The sequence below is a fragment of the Cyrtonyx montezumae genome, unplaced genomic scaffold (assembly GCF_038088225.1).
Source record: "Cyrtonyx montezumae isolate F1298 unplaced genomic scaffold, pur_monq_1.0 scaffold_8, whole genome shotgun sequence".
NCBI classification, from domain to species: Eukaryota; Metazoa; Chordata; class Aves; order Galliformes; family Odontophoridae; genus Cyrtonyx; species Cyrtonyx montezumae.
Window position 1 is genome coordinate 83,169,943 of NW_027072089.1, and position 14,880 is coordinate 83,184,822.

At 44.1% G+C, this 14,880-nt stretch overlaps 1 protein-coding gene across 6 annotated transcripts in view; it reads left to right on the forward strand.

Moving 5' to 3' along the window:
• Nucleotides 1-14,880, forward strand: part of ATXN1 (ataxin 1) — a 194,116-nt gene that overhangs the window by 100,584 nt on the left and 78,652 nt on the right. The window contains exon 1 of one of the 6 annotated variants that reach the window (XM_065752310.1): nt 853-923. The exons of 4 other annotated variants lie outside the window; for them this stretch is intronic. The gene's annotated coding sequence lies outside the window, so the exon portion shown is untranslated. Of the gene's footprint in view, nt 1-852; nt 924-5,095; nt 5,137-14,880 lie in introns of those variants that run through there. One more of the 6 variants, XM_065752311.1, reaches the window with a different exon arrangement.

The window sequence follows — 14,880 nt, forward strand, 5'->3', positions numbered from 1 at the left end:
AAAGCAAAGAGGAGCCCCTTCGCACACCTCCCCTCCCAGATGAGTCGAGGGGAAGTTCTCTTATTGCTGTAGTGTTGGCTGCCAGGCCGCAGGCTCAGCGAGAGCAGCATGCAGGTTGTGGAGACGGAGTTTTGTCACTCCCAGAAGTGCTAGAAACTTAATTGCTTTCAAAGGCAAGCGTGGAATCTGGAGGACCCAGTACAACCTGCTGAGAGATCGTAAATCAGGACGTACAGTCGGGTTACTCTGCTGAGGCTTGTGTGGATTGAGTTTGCTTTGTGTGCAAATGCCTTTGGAATACATTGGTATGTGGGGTGTTTTTTTTTTGTTGATTCTTAGACATAGCAGTAATTGTTGTTGGCTTTGTTAATAGGCATCTATGCTCTGCTATGTAGTCACTATTCATGCTTTCTAAAAAGAGTTCAGACAAAAAGAAATATTTGTTCTGCCTGAGAATTATGAAAGCCTTTCTGCATTTGAATGCATTGACAGCTTTGGTCCAGGTGGTGGCCAGCCATTGTCCCTTCCAGCAGGCATGGAGACAGAGCTGGCTGGTGGAAGTTCAACCACTGCTGTTTATCTTCTCCTAAAGTGACAGTATCGACTTGTTCCTTTTTTACACCGGCTTGCCAACGCCTTTTGTGCCTAGCCAAAGGAACCACGATGGAAACTGAGGAAAAACTGCCTTTTGTAGATAAGGAGTGATATTTTTGAATGTGCTCATATAGTGTAGGTTTCTAACTCCTATTTTCCAAAGTAACCCTTGTGCAAATGTGTGGAGGGTTTCTGATGTTTTTATCCACAAGCCAGTTTTTGTGTTGTTTTCTTCATCTCCATAAATCCTTATTTTACAGGGTCTCAATTGATAGGAATACTCTTTTGATCTATTTTGCATGGAAAGTAAAGCAGGAAAAGGTTTTAAGGTAAGGCAGCCAAACAATCTAGGGTCTTTTGATCAGTTTCCATTAGCATTAAACCAGTAATCTGTCCAGTTAGATTTTATTTGAAAGGCAGTTCAGTGTTTAAAGAAGATAAACATACCAGCTGACATTTGATACGTCTGCTCAAGTCACCAGCAGAAAGCTCACTGAACCTTGTTGGCAGAGGTGCCTTCTACCCAGGGTTTCTAAAAACATCTCCCAGGCTATTGGGTTTGTTACTGAAACGCTCTGGCACTGTGCTGGGTCCAGTGCCAGTGCTGGACACTTGGTCCAACTCCAGTTGGAGCTAGGGAAGAGCTGAGTTTTAAGACCTCTAGGATGCATTTGTGGCCAGAAGAAACTGAGCACTGGAATGATGTGTCATCCAAACTGCGGCTGATTCCTAGAAATGGATGAATGTGCTGTTTTAATTTGGGGAGCTTGTACAGCTGAAGTTATTGAGACATTAGTGCTCAGAAGCCAGAGATCAGTAGCTCTGAAGATTGCCTGGCGCACAGACAGGCAGAGATCTAAATTGCTTTGAGGTGCTGACAGTTATCACAGCTCTGTGCAGACACACCTTTGCTGGTACTGACAAAACACAAATATCAGTTTCACATCACTGTTCTCTTTGGCTGGTGTATAGCTTGAAACCGTACTACGCCTTCTCAACATTCGGCTCAGGAAATGGAGACGAGAGGTCAACAGCAAAAGTAGCCTCCAGTCAGATGGCAGATTTTAAATGTTTTGCATAGGGACAGTATTTTTTAAAAACAATATGACTTACAAGGGCTGCTCCAAAAGTAATGCTTCCTACTTTGTTATGTTGGCCTATGATGTCAGGGGCGGATCTTGATTGTATGGCAGCAGAGACTGAACCTTCCCGCCAGTATCCCAGTACATGTTGCTGTGTGACAGATGGCAGCAGAGGGGCAGTCTGACAGAATGACGTCTGACATGGAAATGCTTATGAAGCAGAAGTGTGTCACTGAATTCTTCCACGTGGAAAAAATGGCACTCACTGATCTTCAGCGATGCTTGCTGAAGAGAGCCCAAACAGTGGATGTGAGCTCACTGAGGTAGCGGGTGGTGCGTTTCACAGTGGAGACAGTGACATGAAAGACAAACCATATTCTGAATGGCCATGAAGACTTTTACAAGTGTGGCATGCAGGCTTTTGTTCATCGCTGATGAAAACGAGTAGTGAATGGTGGTGACTATGTTGAAAAGTAGTGCTTTGTAGCTGAGAATTTGCTCTACCAAATAGTGTTATTGTACTCCTTATATCTGATGCAGTTTTGATGGAAATAAACAGGATGCATTACTTTTGGAGCAGCCTATGTACATTTCTTTTAATTAAACATTTAGTTTCATTTCTTGGAGTGCAATTCTGTTACGTCCCTCTCAGCTTCATCCCAGGCCGCACTGCTCAAGTGGCAGTGCATGGAAGAGCAGAATTTGGCCTGCGATGAAAGGACAGTAGCAGCTGAAGGAAAAATACTATTTTCTTTCTTCAACAACATGTTCCTCCAAACATTGTAGATAACTGAAGAGTCTGTTTCCAAAACAACTCCAACCCTGTATGCAAATAAAATTTCTGTGATTTCAGCCTTTACTAGAAATCACATCTATTACGTGTCTTTGTGACAAAGCGCTAGCGCTTTGAAGCCAAGCACTTCCAGAAGAGACTCATTGGAAATCCAGGATAATCCCACAAGACTGGGACTCTGCTAATCCCTGAGGCAGAACCAGCCTGTCTTTCAGTGGAGCTGTCAGTGATAGCCTGCATGTCTGGGAAGGCCCTGAGGAGATCTGTTTCATATTAAGATGGTGTATCATCAGCCCGCTATGTTTATAGTCTCCTCAGACTCTGCATTCATGCTGTGGTTGTTGCTGGTCAGTTCTATGAGCCCCTGCCTGCATCAATGGACTTAAAAATGAACAAGCAGATGCACAGAGCAGCCCAGCTGGAATTTGTTCGTCTAATCAGACTGTGGCTTGTGTTAGCTCTGAGTGGACTTGCCGATCTGCATTGCTTTGTGGTTTACCTAGGACAGGCTGCAGTTCCCCATAGCTCTGTGCAGCACTGAGCTCTCAGGCATTGCTCCACGTGTAACTTCAGCAAAACTTCTTGCTGCGTTTCAATTCTCAGTCTTCCAGAAAGCCAGCAGATGGGGTGTGTGCAGTTCCCGTGCAAAATCACTGCACTTGTTCCCAACCCAGAGATTCAGCTTTCCTTTTTACGTGTTTGTTGCAGACTCTCTTTGGCTGTTAAAGATGGCCCTTTGTAGGAATCCTGAGGAAGCACCTCAAATTCTCAAGTGGTCCTAATAGAGTATGATCTAGCATGCACCTTAAAATACAGTTAGGTCTTTGAAATCAAGATGTGAAAATTGTAGCATACGTGTTTTTAAAATGAAACTAGTCATAGGCTGGGAAAGTACTGGGTAGCTGAAAATAGGCTGGGATGGCACAGAGTTCTGCTTAACCTGAGGCTGCAGGATTAGCTACAGATGCCATGGGGCCAACTACAAAACACACTTCCTTTTTTTTGTCTCCAAGCCCAGGATGAAAGAGTAAATGTCTATTTGTATGCATAAATCTGTTGATTATACATATGAAAATTAAATTTGCTAGCAGTACAAATGAAATTATTTTGCTATTATTAATAGTTCTGGAATAATAATATTAAAGACAGTAGAAAGAGTTGCTAGTTGCATCCTGGGGTAGATTTCATGCCTGCAGGTCTTGTGAGAGGAAGGAATCTCAGTAAGATTAGTGGTTTAGAAGAGGTGCTACTGCCCTGAATTACCTTTCTCTGGGAAGTGCAGAGCAGAGCGTGCACCAACAAAGAATCAGGCTCACCAAAGGTCACTTGTGACACTCAGAATGGAAGAGTTCAGGGATTGAGTCCTGTTAGGTAGGTCTTAGCTGCTCACACCTGATTGTGGTGGAGAAGCCTTCAAATGATTTGATAACAATTGACCAAGGGAACACTGCTAGAACAGAATCCATGCCTGACGTGTGCGCATAAGGAAAGAATATCTTGCCAAGAAATTAGATAAAATTAGAATGCTATATCAGAATTCAGTTATCTTCTGAGAAGTAGCATGAATGCTGATGGCCAAAGTCTACAGCTGAAGTTTCCCGAGATCATATACTCTCCTCTGAGCTACTAATGCAATTGCAGGAGTGTAAACATTTTCAAATAGCAGAACAGCCTCAGTAAATTCAAATGAAAAGCCTAGAAGTAGGCGGTGACAGGCACCAGTTTAGCTCATATCCATGACGAAGGAGACAAATGACACGTGTCTGTTACCTGGCACTGCCTTCCAAGTGAGAGCCATGCTGAAGTGTTTTGGTCTGGTGTGGTGGAGTGGTGCCCAAAATACTACAGCGTCCTAATAGCTTCACAGATGATTTACTTTCTTAGCAGTCTTACTTTGTATTATAACACAATCCTTGTTTCCCCTCTGTCTTTAAGGTGCAGTTCTGCTGAGTGTGCAGTTCACATTGGCTGCCTCAGGCAGGCTGCAGGTCAGCTTTTGAATGTAGGAGAATTCATGAAAGTTAAGTATTTTGTATACTGTTAACGGCAGTTGTGCAAGTACAAAGACTTTGCTTTATCAGCAGATGTGGTCTAGGTTTACATTTACAGCCACATTAAATCCTTACGTTTATTGCAGTCGGGGGAAAAAATGGGGAGCTCAGTGCAGTATTTAACAATCTGCTTTGATAGCTGGCCAATCCACTTACCCTTGCACAGAGCACATGCCACAGTAGTTCTTTCTTCCATTAACTCCTTGATGCCAGGAAATAAAAATGATTCACGTGACATGAAGTGGGGAAAAAAAAACAAAACAAGAAAGTGCAATCCTGGCAGAAATTTTGTGCTTACCTTGTGCCAAGCCAGGAAGGTACTTGTGAACTATGGGAATGATCAGATGAACAAGTTTGTCGGATGGTTGTGGTACTCGAGAGCATGATGCAGCCCTGCTGAGTTCTGCAAGGCAGCATTTCTGTGGGGAAACAGGCTGGGCTGGGCACTGGCTGGTTTGTCAGAGCTGTTACTGGCTGTTGTTCAGTGTAGCTCAGCTGTTCCCGTGTGACACAGCTCTGTTTCCTCACCTCTTGACTCTATGGTTCTTGCACAAGCTGGTGCCGAGGGTTTGGAGAGGGAGGCATTTTGCCAGCATTGCTCCTGCCTGGTTAAGAGGTTGGGTTTTTTCTGTTGGACTGGGAAGGGATGGGGAAGAATTGTATTCTTGCATGGAGAAGTGATGATGGCTCAGAAGCTGGAGGTGCAGGAGCTTTTGTTGAGGAGTGTAGGAGGCCATGTCTCCCTGCTTCCTCAGTGCAGAAATAACACATGGGAACACATCCATGGCTCCAGAACCTGACCCAGCCAAACACCCATCATACAGTGAGCAGTGAGGGAGCTGGTACTTCCTCGGAAAGCACCTGATGCAACCTCCAAGTGCTGCGAGGGGCAGTCACTGGCAAGAAACGGTAGGAGCTCCTTTCCCAGGATTAAACAACTATACTCCTTTAGAGCAGAGAAATGAGGGGGTTGGGAGAAGGATATGAAAAATAGATCACCTTCAATTGAAACCTGGCATTTGGAACACCTCAAACTTCGGCAGACCTCAGGACAATACTTTAAAGTTGTTCAGCCTCACAAGGTACAGTGTAATCTTCTGTTTGGGGAAAGTATTATGCATGGACTGGGGCTTCCTTGTGCTGGGCACATGAGCTGAAGGTAGGTCCTTGCTGAGGGTTGTGATCACACGGAGCTCACTCTCAGCCTACGCTCTGTGAACTGTTTACATGTCTGTTTGCCATCTCCCCAAATATTTAGCAGTAAACATTTTGTTTGAATTGATTTTACTACATTGAGCAATGAGCAGTGAATACGCCCAAGCCTTACTGAACCTAACCGCCTTTACTCTCCTGAAACCTCCTTCCTTATTCTGAAATCATTAAAGCAAAATCAATATGAATGCTCTATTTCATGGCAGCATGAAAGGATTGTGGCCTCCTAATTACCCTAAAATTCAAATATCTATGGGGGAGACTTGGAAAGTGCTGGTCTCCCTCAGCTTCCTGCATTTCAGCTGATAGCACTCTTCTTGCTTGGTCGTGTCTGGGCAGTAAAGAGAAATTTGGCTCATTGGGTTATGTGTGAACTTACTGTTCTGAGAGTGCTCAGGGACAAGGACCTTTGCAAGGGCACTGAGTGCCTGTCACTCTCACTGTAGTGCCTGGACTTCTCTTTTGGCTGAGTGCAGGAGCACAACTCAGCCTAGTTCACTTTTTTTTGGGCCGCATGTGCCTGAATCTCATTCTGAAATACGATTAATACATGCCTGCATGTCAGTAGGATTCTAGGTTGTAAGATTACTAATTGGTTTCACTATTGTTTGCCACTCGAGTGTGGTTTTTTTAATCTGAGGTAAAAAGAACATCATTATTTTTAGCTTATAACAAAGAAAAACACATTTTCTCTTAAATGTCTCGATACGATATAATTTAAACTAAATTTTTGCACAGATCATTTCCAAGAGATTGGCTGTCAAGTATGATAAAAATCTGCACTTTTGCAGAGACCCGATGAGACTTTACAAATTCAGATTTATTCGCAACGTTAAATGTGGTTGAAGATGTCATTTTTTTTTAAATAGCACTTTTAGAAGTAGTTAGCTTAAAAGTATAGCAATTCAAAGCACAGAGGGAATGATTTTGAAGTGTAAAGTCTTGAAACACAACGCTGAGGTTGACAGTTTCACTACAATTAGAAGCGAGGCAGGCACAACTCCCACTTCTGAAAACTTCCCTATCTCACTGCTTCCTCTCTTGGCCTAGAAAACCTCAAAAAAACGTTGAGTGGCTTTGCTTATTGACTTAACATAGTTATGCTCAGCAGCATTAGGAGAGACAGAGCAGAAAGGGCTGCCAAATCTGTCTGTAAAGAATAATCTTTACAGAAAGCTTCCCAGAAGTATTTTTTTCAAATGCTTTCAGTCTCCCGAGAATGCTGCTTTTCTGAGGAAAGCAAGGCTTAGGGTGTTTTTTTTTCTCTCCTTTATTTTTTAACAAGGCTTGTTTTGTTAGGAAACCACTCCCTTCTGCTTCTGCATTTAGCCTGGCTGCTAATTGCCTTTTGGCCGATGACATTTTCCATGCATTGCCACGTTCTCCCCTACAGCCACGACTTTGTGCTGGTTACGTTACGCTGCACTTCTGCCCACTGCATCCGGGAGGAGTGAGCGAGGGGGGGTCCTGTCCTTTATGACTGAGGTTTGGGGAGCTGAGTCCGCTAGGGTGCGAGTGGTTATGGCACGGCAAAGGCATTCCTCTCAGCCTAGGGCAGGTGGTTCAGGTAGGTGGGCTCAAGTGCTACTGTTGGTTTAAGCGCTGCTTTGCTGTGAGATGGTTCTTAAAATGTTGCCTAAGAAGCTGTGATGAGTAGCAGGCCCAGAGGCATGAGCCCCACTGATTAAGCCAAAGGGCTTTCACCTTCCAGAGGTGGTTAAACACTCAGATCGGCCCCATGCACCAGCAAGCCCTGCTGCAGAATGTGAACTGGCCAAACAGTGACCAGCCAGGGTAAGTGCTGCCAGCTGGGTCCTGACCCACAGAGACAAGGCCACCGCTTGCTTGCTCATCCCATGCTGCCTCTGCTTCAGGAGTAGAGAGCATCCATAGTGACTAAATGGTGTGCGTGGAAAGGGCTGGTGGTGTTCCTGCAGGCCGGGTTATCTGGCTGCAGGGATATGGAGGCAGGATTGATGCTGCTCAATCAGTGCTGGTCCCTCTGGGACCACTCTCACGCTCTCCACGTGCAACAAAGAATCTGCTTCCTCACTTCCTTCGGCTGCAGAAAGAAGCGGAAGGCAGGAATCTGACTCGTTACAAGTTTCAGGAAAGGCTGAAACTGGTCTGTTGGAATAAGCAGAGGACCAGGAAACAGGAGCACCTGTGTTGCATAGCTTTGGGCAGGTCAATTATCCTTTCTCCAGCGGAATTCCCCTATGCATAAGGCATGAATAATAGCACTCAACTTACCTTGCAGGGGTGCTACAGCGTGAGTGCGCAGTTATTTTTTTTTACAGTGTTTGTAATATGTATAAGTCTGAATGAGCACTAAGTATTATTGTGATTGAATTTTATTGAGGGTTAAGTACTGGTGACGTGCCCAGCCGAGCATAGCATTGGCACTGAGCTGAGCGAGTGACCAGCAGAGAGCACGTTTGGCAACAGGTGATGGACAGATATCTCTCTTCTTCCAGTCCCACTTTTTTTTTTTTTTTTCTCTGTTACCACCATAATGGAATGAAAAATAGAAAGAAATCTCCTCTAGCAGAGTTAGGGAGCAGAAGTGCCTTCAAGCATACCCTGAACAGTCTATAAGTGGTGGATGTTGACAGTAGATTGTAGCTGCCACGCTGGGAGGTGCCAAGGGCAGTGGTTTGTGCGTGAGTCACGCTACTACTGATCATAGTCTTACAATGGCTTGGTTTTGAAGGAACCCTAAAGATCATCTAGTTCCACCCCTGCTGCCAGTGGGGGTTTTACGTGACCAAAAAAACAGAGTGAGGACCCAGAGGAAAACCCCTTGGGCCTGGCAGTGTCAGACTGTGATGTGTTGTTGTGGGAGTGGCAGAGACAGCACCTGCCACTTCTGCACTTTGCTTCAGTTTTGGCTGAGATGGGGGCTTTCCCCCAGTGGGGCTGCTCCAAGTGCAATTGCACCAGTGAGTTGTGAGCTGCACCTCAGAGTGCTTGCATGTCTTGTGCCTTTGGTTACTGTCTGCTCGCTCTCATTAATTTTTATTAGGTGTGAAATTCAAAGGATTGTCCTCATTACCACTGGTAGGTGATAGCCCAACCAAATAACAAATCTTGAAATAATCAGAGCTAACTTCTGCCCTTGGATGATTGTGCACCAGGCCCACTGAAGCCAGCATGTTCTAGGTAGGGAGGAACGGTTGGCTCATCTCCTGCTTTCTCTATGCTTATTAATCTGCCATTATTGCTCTGTGACTGTTCCTTGGGGAATGGATACAGGAGACAGTGAAGCAGAGAAGGGTCTTTTGGGTGTTTTCCAATCTTCAAGCCAAAGCACACATTCTGCCCTTGCTTACAGTGCATTTGGAAACATCGCCAGGTCCTGGATTTTGTTCAGGTTTTCTTCCTAAGTCGAGAACTGTGACACTGGCTTAGCTGAACATTAAGAGCTTCAGCTCTGCTACTAACTTCAGGTATAGCAGCATTTCTGAAAGCATCAGTCACTGTGAGAGAACAAATAGTAGAGGTATAGCACATGTTGTTTGTAGCAATAAGTTCATTGCCTTTTATTTATTTATTTATTTATTTATTTATTCTTTTTCCTCCATACCTATATAAAAGTTAAGGGGCCATATCTCAGAAAAATCATGGCTCGATGTCAAGTGATCTGAAAAAAACTTTGCATTTGTCCCCAATTTTACAAGTCATTAACTATGAGTTTCTTTCTCACATGACAGTCACCTTTAAGATACGATACTCCTTTCTTGACATTATTAATTATCATTATTGTTGTTGCTGTTATTACTCCAGGAGATCTGTATGGGAGGAATGCTGAAATTGGGATTAAAAATAGCATTTTCACGTCCTCCCACTCACTGTACTTTGTGCACAGAATGCCTTTTATACGTGCAGACTTGCTGCTTGGCTAGATAAAAGAAGCTGTCACTTCATTTCCATAACGAAGGCATTCCCGGGAGAATTTCATTGTTTTAGCAATACGGTTTTTCTAAGAGGCCTTTTATTTTGCCCGAGAAAGGTATCAGAAATGAACTTCTGAGTGGTTACTCTACAAAACAATTAGGGGAAGGCAAGACTGCCTTGACTTGATGCACAGAGATTTGCACGTGTGAATTCTCTTTCACGTAAAGCGAGAATCAGTTCCTTACTGAAAATCAAGTAAAAACACAAAACCTTGCATGTAGTCTTAGTTTTTTGGTTTTTTTTTTCCTTGCTAGCAGAGATTTCAGAGGTTTCTATCAGCACTCTGCACAATAAATTTGGCCATATACCTGATTAAGTTCTGCCCTATTTGAAAAGGCACTTACATGGCTTTTCTGATTCAGATGCTTTCCTGAATTGATAATCATTACCAATTACTATAGTGCATTAATTTTATTACCAGGTGTGAGGAAATGATGGCTGCGTGCTGTACCAAGGCTGAGAGCTCCTGAGGCATTTTCTCTTGCTTTTGCTCCATGTGGATGTGATGGTATCTGGCAGGGTGACAGGCCAGTCCCTCCCAGTCCATGCTCCATGTGTTGCCGCTTTGCTGGGCTGCGTCCCACACCAACATAACATTCCTCTTGTCTGCATGCTGAATGTGCTAAGGCATGCCAGAAGGAGGGCATCAGCCAAGTGCTGATAGGGGAAGGATGTACAGTGGGTAAAAGGTCCTATGGATTGACCTTGGTTCTCTCCCTCCTTATTTTTTTCTGGGTAGCTCTTCCTGGTTACATGTTTCAGGCCATGTTTGGGTTTTGCTAAGCCTGATTGATGCAACTACCACTTCAGTCACCACGGATAGCTTACTACAGGCAGTTGCTTGTGTTCAAGAACAAAAGGAATGGGGAGAAAAACGTTTTCTTAGTAGCTGGGAAAGCTGCTGTAGATTCAGCATCGCGCTTACGCTTGCATTGTATCAAAGAAATACAACAATAGCAGAAATTATTATTTATAGGGAGGTCTGTGAATTCAGGATGTGATATTATGAGTCACCTGACAGCAAACATGTTTGCACTCCGACTGCTATGACTCACGCTGGCATTTGTCTTCAGTGTGGCAATTGCTGGAGCCCTCTGCTTGGTGCACAATGAATGAAAGGGCTGAGGTCCCTCTGCAGCCGTACTACGTGCTGTTACACTGCTGAATCGCAGACTCAGCTGTGGAGCGTTTCCTGTAACACAGACACACGCGTGCACACACACACGCACACACACACACCCAACTATAACACTTCAGGTTTACATACTAGATTCATAGAGAGGAAGTGCATAATTACAGTGCTGGCTTATACACCACATGAAGCAGCCCACATCAAAAGGTGTTTGCCATTAATGTTTCAACAGGTAATCTCTGGATTTATTGCCAAGAGGTGTTCCTGTTACTTAGCATTTGGTGTTGAAACAGTTGAAATCTCTGCTGTGAGCCAGTATAGTTATCTTAATCCTGCAGAAGAAACTTGTTCAATAGTGCCTTTGTTTTACAGCACTGTGTCAGAAGCACAAAAGATGCGTCTGTGCTGGAAATGGGGAGAGTAGGGTAAGGGTGGTTTCTGGGCTGGCATCCTAAGGAAGTGATGCTCACGTGATGGCATTGTTGGAGCTTGCATCTGCCTGTCTGTCCGCATGGCCCCAGGCTCCCAACTTCCCCTCCTCTGGCCGTCCTTGGCCAGACCTGCTACACGAGGCTGTGGGGAAGCTCTGTATAAGTTGGATGCTGAATTGCTGTTGGATCCTGCTACTGGCCCAGGGCCCCGGCCCGGGCTCACCCACACCACAGCACTGGGAGGGTGGGCATCCCCTGGGATTGCTCCTGCAGCCAGAAAAGCGTTGGCCAAGGGCTCGGCCTGCCTGCTGGTGTTTGTTAGCACTGCAGTCTGCAGAACTGTCTCCTCCAGGTGGTTTGTCTCTGAGTTGCTGCACATAGTTGGAACCTCAGTCAGTGATTTTGGTGCTGCTGAGCAGTGAGACTCACAGCTTTCGGATCCTCTCTTCTGCGCTGCGTCTGCAGAAGTGCTGTGACCATCACCTGTGAGAGGCTGTCTGTGGGTTTAATGAAGGTGCAGCCCTCGGACTGGTTGTGGTCCACAATGAGTTAGCAGTGTGTTGTGGTTCCTCCAACACACAGGAGGCTTGCTGTCTGTACTTGTGGCTGAGCTGCATTTTTTGCATAATGGCTTCCACAAAAGAAAAATATTTGTCATGTAACAAAAGCATCCAGAGCGGTTACTTTTATTACTTGTATCTGTTCAACATTCAGGCTTTGAGCCTGAATTGTTATGAACTATTTGCTTTTTTTTTTTTTTTTTTTCCAATTTCTTCTGCTTGGAATAAGAAGTTGTTTCTTCAACTTCTGTACAGTTTCTTTATAAACAACGAAAACTTGCTGTCGTTAGTTTTCCTTTCCTGGGATGGCACTGTATGTCGCACCCACACCCCATCTGCCTGCTTGCTGCTTTGATGCCTTACACTGTGCTTCTCACGGGGAGAACTTCAGAAACTAAGCACAGGGCTAACCACAGTTTAACCTCAAGTCTTACTGGGAAAAGTGGTTATTACTGAAGTATAAACAATGAGTAGGATTGCGATTGTTGTTAATAATGTAAAGGTAGTGTCCTGAGGTCCTTGTCACGTTTGTGTTTGTATTGTTATTGAGCATTGCGTAAACAGGATGAATCCTGTATTTCTTCATTTACAGCTGCTCCCATGGTCCCTGATCCAGTTTGTGAGCACTTGTAGGTCTTAGAAAGCCTATTCCTGGTCTACTTGCATTGTTCAATGCTAAAATCTCTGCCGTTTTACCTGAGCTTAAGTTGGGAAAAATACCTGCCACATTTTTGGTTATATCTCAGGACACTGATTTCTATATGACTTACAGCTACGCTAGTTGATCAGAATTCCTTATCACCTTCAGTACTGGCTGCTGCACCGGAGGATGCAAGATGCATCTTCACTTCTGCAGCCCTGCATGCCGGCCCCATATGTCCTCTGTTTGCAGACAGATGCTCCCACCCTGCAGCACTTCATTTCGCCAGTGAGTACCTGCACTGGAAACAGCACTCACACAGAGTGCCAGGGGCTGGAGCAGCCCATGGACACGTTCACAGGGCTGGGGGAGGGAACATGCAAGTTCTTCCTCCTACTACAAATTGTGTGGCCTTGTTGTCTGAGCCCCACAAGCTGCATATTGCTTTTCTGGTTTAGGACCTGCAGAGTGTGCAAAGTGCTGACAACTTGATTTACTATTCTCTTGCACCCAGACAGGGTTTATTCACTCTGCACTAAGTGGGTTTAAGGTGCTGTGAAGTTGGGCATTTCTCTGCAGGTCACGTGCAAATCCATGGAAGTGCTCACTCACGTGACCAGGCTGGGGAGAACTGAGCTCCAGATATTGTCAGCTTTGGACAAGGAATGGGTTTTAAGCAGAAGTTAGAGTGAAGCCCAACTCTTAAGCAGACTGAGTGTCTTTTATGCTAAGGTGAAAGGGCTTTGGTGTAAGCCTCAAAATAGGCTTGAATTGTAATTCAAGGCTTTTTACACTAGCGGAACAGCTAATGTAAAGATGACTCAGCCCCTTCAGAAGCAGCTTTTGTACACTATACAAAATGTCAGCAGATTCTCAGATGGGTAAAGTTTGGCATGACTGATGTGAAGAAGCCTTTATTAACTTGAAATCTGAACAATAGTTTGTTTTATTCCCTTTTCCATTATTTATTTTTTTTCTGTGTACATAAACTCAGCTAGACCTGTTGAAAATCCTTTAGAAGTTGCTTCCTCCCATGACAGATGATATGCACATTGGGTAATTGAAATTGCATACACTCCAGGAAGATCCAGCCTTGCCTTTCCCATTTGTGGCGGGGCAGGACTGAACTTGTCTGCAACTGTTTCATGCAGAGGAGAATAAAGGAGAAAATGAATTACGGTTTTATTTGAGTTGAAGGATTAGTTGTAGGATAATGGCAAACAACAAAACAACTCAGACAGGAACAATGCTGCTGTCTCTTAAACAGTTTTATTAGCTTATGCTGATTTGTGAATTAGGAAAACCAAATTATCTGAGGCAAGAGAGCAAGAAACAACAATTAAAAACCTACAGGAAAATACTGGAGAAGTGGTGATCTCTCACTGCCTCATCTTCAAAGCAAGGTGGAGAGCATGACCTTTTGCTGGAATAAATGCAGTGTATTGCACAGAGCTGCTTTCTCTTTCTTGGTTTGGTCAGTTTGCAGTTGCTTGCTTGTACTGTGGCTCTTGTTGATTGCCTTGGGGTCCAATTTTAGCATCTAACTATTCCTCCGAAGTATTTCCTCATTCTTAGATTTGAGGTCTGTTCATCTTCATTTCACTTCTGATTTGTCAATTCAGAGTCTTTCTTAGGGCTCAAAGGCAGGGTATGCTGTTACATTTGAATAAACAGAATGCTGTGGGACCATGAAAACCAGACTCTTTGTGCAACACTTTCTGTTAGTAGCAGAGGTGTGATCAATAATCGTATATGTAATATAGTTATTAACCTTACAAATAGGGTTCAATAATCATATATTTATATAGTTTGTGTATTTGATAATGATTCATCAATCTTGTTGAAACGTTGGTGGCAAAGTGTGGTTGAAATTTTGTTGGTATTACAAACTTGAGCCACATTGTACTTGTGTCTGTTTTCCACACCTTAAGATTAATTGCCCCAAATGTAGACAAAGGTGAAAGAAAGCCATTTGTGTTGGAACAGAGGATGATATCTACCTGATGGAGCCCACTGCCTTCCTCAATGGTCCCTCAGAGCTAGAGCTCATTCCCGTTCTCATTCCCATGAAATGAGTGCATGTGCAAGGATAGCTACTACAGATTGCCAGTGCATGACATCATGCAGGTGCTTCTTATTGACTTGTTCTCATTTCCTCATGCTGGAAGGAGTCTGCAACACAAACTGCAAATTGTTAGCAAGACAACTGCGTATTTAGCATGCAAGGCTTTTATTTCCATGATTTGAGTCTTTGTATAGGCAGTCCTGGCCTTGTTTAAATTGAAATCAAAATGGTCACCCAGCCTGCTAAAGTTAGTGGAAAGATATTTGCTGACCGCTGGAATAAAAATCTTTGCTTTTATTAAAAGTACTTGGAAGCCACCTAATTTTTGCTGTAATGCTAAGAATTTCCTGGTAGGTCTTTGGA